Genomic DNA, 6,761 nt, shown 5'->3' with positions numbered 1-6,761 from the left:
GCTATTCTAATTCATCGATCAAACTTCGCGGATTAGAAACCGCGGAAAACTCGTAGTAAACGTGTCGAGTCGGAAGACGGCCCAAAGGGACCTAAAACACGACTCGAGGCCCATCCTACGATTTTTCCTAACCAAAAGCCCGTGAACCACAGCATGGTTCGCGCTTGGCCCACGAGGAAGGATAAATGTCAAGTTTCCGCGGATAAATACGGAAGTTTTGAAGATAATTGTGAAGATCGGGAAAAATGGAATATCTCCATTTTTATGCTATGACGGCTTAAGGGCAGAAGAGTAAAAGCGTAAACCGACCTTGGAGCTAGTATATAAGGAGTCCTAGGCGAGGAGCAGAAGGAGAACTTTTTCAGAGCAAACTTAGCACTTAGAGCGATTTAGGCAACTTTCCGTTTTTGTTATTTCGAGCTGCGACTCAATTAGGTTTAGCCGTCTTAGGGTTGCTAGAACTAGGAATCTCGCCGACAGCTCTCGAGCCCAGGCTTATACCTTGTTGTAACGCTCATACGCAGATTCGGAATAAGATCTACTTTGCTCTCTTTTCGATTTCTTATTTTTATCGTTGTTATTCTCGTGTTCTGATTGCTTGACGTGTGGTAATTAACAGATATCCGGGTCCTCTGGGAAACTAGGGTTTTCTTAGTTTCCTTATTTAAACGGAAATCGACAGTGCGAATTTCGGTTCCCACAGTTTGGCGCTAGAAGGAGGGGGCTTACGGATCAATCTAACCCGCAAAAGCCACACACAGTCAGACATGTCAACCAACGACGCGGATAACGTGCAAACTCCCCTTAACGGAGGCAGCGGCACCGATCTCCACACTCCGGTAGCGGACGTATCTGCGGCCAACGCGCAAGCCAACGCCGCGACTCTCGAGGAGTTTAAAAAGATGTTCGCCACCTATGAAAAAAGGTCGGAAGAACAGGATAAGCTCGTGAATACCTTGACCAAACAGGTTGAAACCTTAACGGCAAGGACCCAAGCTATCCGTCCCCGCGGAACCACCAAAATCCGCGGGAAGAGGCTCGATTTCGCCACCCCACTCGATAGAGCAGGAGTCGCGCGGGAACGACCTTCCGGTCAAAACCCCAGCGAGAAGTCTCCCATCGAGAAGGGGAACTCTGAAAGTCTTCCGCTCCCTGCAAAGGACTCGGAGGATAACGAAGCCGAACACATTGACCTGGATCCTAGCGATGTCTCCAACGACACCGACGAGGATGTCGACAGACATCCAAGAAGGACCAGAAGCCGATCCGCTCGGGAAGGCTCCCCGTTCGAAAAACCAATGACGGAAGAAGAAGAAGTCGCCTATTGGAACGAACAAGAGGAGCTGGCCGAAAGGCAAACCGAGCTCACTCGCAGTAAGCGCCGACAGGCTCGGAAATCCACTGACGAGACATCGGATATCCGCGATCTTCGCGACTACATCACCAAGACTGCGGCAGAAGTGAGAGCCGTAAAGTCTCAAATCCATCATGCTACTAGTGCTGCCCCCGAGATCGATCGACTGCTGGAAGGAGCTCGAAAGACCCCCTTTACCAGTCGCATTTCGGACATGAGGGTGTCCGATCCGGGAAAGATCAAAGTACCGAAGTACGATGGTACGGCCGATCCGAAAGCGCACCTTCAGGCTTTCCACATCGCGATGGGAAGAGCAAGACTGAAGGACGGCGAAAAGGATGCCGGCTATTGCCGCCTGTTCGTCGAAAATCTTGAAGGAGCAGCGCTCGAATGGTTCGCACGCCTTCGTCGCAACACCATCGGGAGTTTTCGACAGCTCGCATCGGAATTCCTCAAACAGTACTCTGTATTCATAGACAGGGAAACCTCCGATGTTGATCTCTGGAGTCTCTCCCAGAGGGAAGACGAACCCCTCCGCGAGTTTATCAGTCGGTTCAAACTGATAATGTCCAGGGTCAGCGGGATAAGCGACAAAGTGGCCATCGACGCGCTGAGAAAGACGCTCTGGTACAAGTCGAAATTCAGAAAATGGATAACTCTCGACAAACCGCGAACGATCCAGGACGCCCTCCACAAAGCAACGGACTATATCATAGTGGAGGAAGAAACTAAAGTCTTATCGCAAAAACATAAGCCGGCAAGACCATCCTCGAAAGACGCAGATCCGAAGGGGAAAAAGAAGAACTCTCGTAACGACAAGTACGTCCATCACGAGGGGGAAGATCTCCAAGGGGCGCATAACTATGCGATCAGTTCGGATCAAGGCCGGACCACGGGCAACACATGGACTCGCAATCAAGGGTATGACGAAAACACCTTCTGCGAGTTCCACCAATCCCGAGGACACTCCACGACCAATTGCAAAGTCTTGGGAGCAAGACTGGCCGCGAAGCTGCTCGCTGGAGAGCTTTCGGAAGTAACTAGCGTCAAGGATCTCATCCTCGATTCTGATCGGCCTCCAAAGACGGACAGAAATCCGCCCGCCGAAAAATCTCCTCAACGAAACCAACCTGGGGATAAACGCGGTAGGAGGCCGGATGACAAAGGGAACGATAACAATCGTCGCAGAGTCAATATGATCATCGGAGGATCTCAATACTGCGGCGATACCGTGTCAGCCATCAAGGCTTACCAACGGAAGGCAGAATCAAGCGCAAATTGGCCTACATGGTCTCCTCCTCGAGACGGCCAAAATTGCTCGATCACCTTCACGGAGGAAGAAGCCGGCGGTATCGACCAACCTCACTGCGACCCGCTCGTCATAGATCTCGTCATACGAGATTTAGAAGTCGGAAGGGTACTCGTCGATACGGGAAGCACGGTCAACGTAATCTTCCGCGACACTCTCAATCGGATGAGTATCGAACTCGGAGAGGTAATTCCGACGCCAAAACCACTCACGGGTTTTTCAGGCGAAGTGTCGATGACTCTCGGATCAATCCAATTGCCAGTCATGGCCAAGGAGATCACGAAAATCGTCGAATTCGCGGTAGTCGACCATCCCGCTATCTACAACGTGATCATGGGAACCCCATGGCTCAACGCCATGCAGGCAGTTCCGTCAACTTACCACCTGGGTCTCAAGTTCCCAACGCCGAGCGGAGTCGCGGCCATCTGGGGATGCCAAAAACAGTCGCGACTATGCTTCCTCGCGGAGCATAAGTTAAGGCAAATCACGGCTTCTGCAAACGGCAAACGCGCGAAGATAGATCGATCTTCGGCCAAAAGCGCCCCGCACAAGGACGAAGTAAAATCGTCTGTCAACGCAAACGCATCGGACGTCGAAGCTCGACATAAATCCGAAGCCCACGCGACAACTCAACCGGAACATCCGGAAAATAGCGTCGACCCAGCCACGATCGACACGGTCAAGGCGGACATCGCGACACCAACCGCCGAGTAAGAACACTCGCGGCATGAAACAGAACTACGAGATGGCTTGATCCTCGAAAGGGGTACGTAGGCAGCTTGTCAAAAGACGAGTTCAGCTATCCCCCTCTCTAAAAAGGGGGGGGGGAGTGGGTGCGTATACTCGTATACTCCCACAATCGCCATTATTGTAATCGAGTTTTTAGAAACATAAAAATTTTTACAATATACACTGTCTTTTTATCGAAAACGCTTACGCTTCAGTTTACGCTCGTCTGCGGCCTCATCCGGCCCAAAAATCGTAAAGATTATCACCTTTCAAACACGCATAATCCTCGAAAATAACTGCGAGACGTCGCAAAAAGTTAAAATTCGAGGACAATGCTAAACAAATTGTCCGAACGCGACCACCAAAAACCTTACACCCCGTTCGTCGATTGGCCCCGACGAACACGCCAGCCGTCTTAAACAAACGCAATCCGATCACTCTTTTGATCTTTAAAAACGTCCAGCACAAGGACAAAAGCGCGCTACAACAAAAATCCGAAATTTTGGTTTAGCACTTCCAGTTGATTCTGAGAAGATGCTCGATTCGTACCATACAAGTCATATAAGCCGAGAACATATCGCGGACTTTAAATCGGTGCGAGTCAGGAAGAAATCGCAACAGGAAAAACGATAGCCGGCTAGTCACCGCACAAACCTTAACCGAAAGTAAACCTAGGTCTTGCCCTAAACCCAACGCTCTGGTCTCAAACATCTCAAGGCATGATATCTAAAAGATACGAGATCATAAACCATGCCTCTCCGTTCGTATCTCAATGTTCTCGAAAATCGTAAAGACAGATAAATTTTACGAAAATCACGAACGAACCAACAGATTGAACGTCTAATTAGAACTACATACGAGACGACAACTCGTATTTACTTCAACCCTACTCAGGAAAAACTCGAAACGAAACATTTATCATATAAATAAACCGCGTAAAGCGGCAAGGGATTCAAAGCCACCAACGGCCAGTCCCGGAAATACAAATACGGCCATCTTGGCCTAAACGAAATCCAAATTCAAAGGGCCACATTCGGCCGAAAACAAGGATAACTGATCCATCCCTCATAATCCAAAGTCGAAGTCCCCGGACAACGAAGCACCAAACGCATCCGCAGGACGATCCACTTCCTCGCCACCATCGTGAAAATCGATCGGGACCTCCTCGGTATCAGGAGAAACCGGGATGGAATCCCAGAACCCTTGAATCCTCTCGTCGATCGGAGGGATAAGCGCCTCAGCGTGGGCACGGTCACTCATCCCACTCTTCATCAAGCTCATTTCCTCTTCAAACACATAGTCGTCGGCTTGCGTCCTCCAAAGACTTCCGACCGAACCACGGCACTCGCGAAAGTCGCCCACCGAGGTAAAGGCATTCTTAAGGTTCCCGTACTCAACCTGGAACTGAGATGCGCGAGTCTTCATCACCTCGACGATCTCTCTTTTGCCTTTCCTCTCCGCTCTGCGAACAGCCCGCGCATGATCACGAGTAAGCTGTGCCTCTCGCTCCAGCATCTCGCCTTGCACGCGGGCGAGATCCCGCTCCGCTTTCTCCGCCTTGAAGCGGTAGACCATGGCTTCTCTATGACCCGCCTCGATGGCCGAGCCCAGCAAGCTCAGGCCCTGCAAAATCAATAGGCGTGTTACAAATCCATACATAGGATAATCACTAAAAAATTCCCAAAAAAAAACTAACCCCATTGATGATGCGAGATCCTTCCGCAACGACTCTCGGCCTCGCCGATTCTTTCGTAGGAGGAGGAGCATCGAAACCCGATGGCAGCCCAGCAAAGAAATCATCGAAGTCCGGAATGGGGGCCTCGCTCGAACCGCTTCCGTCGCCGTAAGCAAGGTTCGGATCCCATCCTGGAAGCATAGAGTCATCCATCGAAAACTCTATGTCGCCGAGATCGACATCTTTTCCCTTCCAAGAGCTCGACTCCGGCGCGGCTGTCGGAGCTTCAACGGGACTCTGGTCGTCGGGTTCGGAGTCGCTTCCCGTATCCGCGTCCAAAGCTGGACCAGGTTGCACAAATTTCAGTGCCTTCCGAACCCTTCTCGGCGTGAAAGAAGTCCAGAAGAAGGGACCATTCCTGAGAAGATCCCTCACCGCGATAATGTCCTCAGGGAACGGAGCAAGAGGATTGATGAAGGGACGATTGTTCGGCAACCTCCGGAACAGTGGAATGCAACTCTCTTCGACGGACGCAGCGTCCAAACGAACAAAGAAAAAGAACTTCTTCCACGAGTTGAAGTTCGAAATGAACTTCTTAACCACCGACATAAATTTCCGAGGGACAAACCTATGCTTATCCGTATCCTTGACAAGTTGAAGCCTCAAAAGCGCTTCATAATGATCGACGGAAAGGGAAAGGCCATGCTCATAGCTTAGGATCAAGATCCCAATAAGGTGCTGAATGGCAAGGGGTGTCAACTGACTTATCGCGACTTCGAAACGGTCCAACACTCGGACGAGAATTTCGGGTATGGGGAACCAGAGGCGACAACGCACTATGAACACCTCATAACAAGTAAAGTAACCCTCCGGGGGGTTGTTAGCACATTCCCCGCGGCAGGGAACCCGGAACTCCACAACATCCGGGATGCGGTAGAACGACCGCATCGTCGCGAGAAACTCGTCAGTGGTCCTGCTTGCGTCCTTTCCTCGACTCCACGATGGACCAGGACCGGGAATGGCTTCTCCTTGGGAGGGATCAACGAGCCGTAATGAGCAACCCACCATGCCTCGTTCTCGGCAGGATGCACCGAGTGAGGCACGAACTCCATCTTCGGAACGACGAGCTCTTCGTAAGGACTCGCGGACGAAGACCCTTTTTTCGCAATCTTTTTCTTGCTCGACATCTTTACACTTCTCTTAAGAGAATAGAGGAAAAGGGTGGAGAGAAAGATAGAAAGTTTTTTGAAAGATCTTAGAGAAAAACAAGAAAGTGAAAAAATTATGGAACAAGTTACCTCTCTTCTTATAAGACATGAGGATTTACTATTCAAGCTCGGACTTTCGCATATTAATTCCATCCATCACGCCTAACTTGCCAAACATGCCTAACCGCACGCTAGGATCCCCCCATGCATGATCCTAACGGGCTGGGGGGCTAACTGTTGGGGTCAAAAACGGTTACGACGGAATTACCACCCGAAAATCCTCAGAGATCGTATTTCCGAAAGAGTTAGTAAAAGAAGGGATGTAATTTTCGTAAAAATAACCTATACGAGGTTATTTCTACGAAGAAGTATTCTTTGGGATTCAAACCGAACGATCGTCCCGCTCGGTCGCTACGTAGCAACCGAGCTCGGGCCAAAGCTCGGTCGCTACGTAGCGACCGAGCGATCGTCCCGCTCGGTCGCTAC

This window comes from Brassica napus, unplaced genomic scaffold (assembly GCF_020379485.1).
Source record: "Brassica napus cultivar Da-Ae unplaced genomic scaffold, Da-Ae ScsIHWf_405;HRSCAF=630, whole genome shotgun sequence".
NCBI classification, from domain to species: Eukaryota; Viridiplantae; Streptophyta; class Magnoliopsida; order Brassicales; family Brassicaceae; genus Brassica; species Brassica napus.
This window is presented reverse-complemented; position numbering follows the sequence as displayed.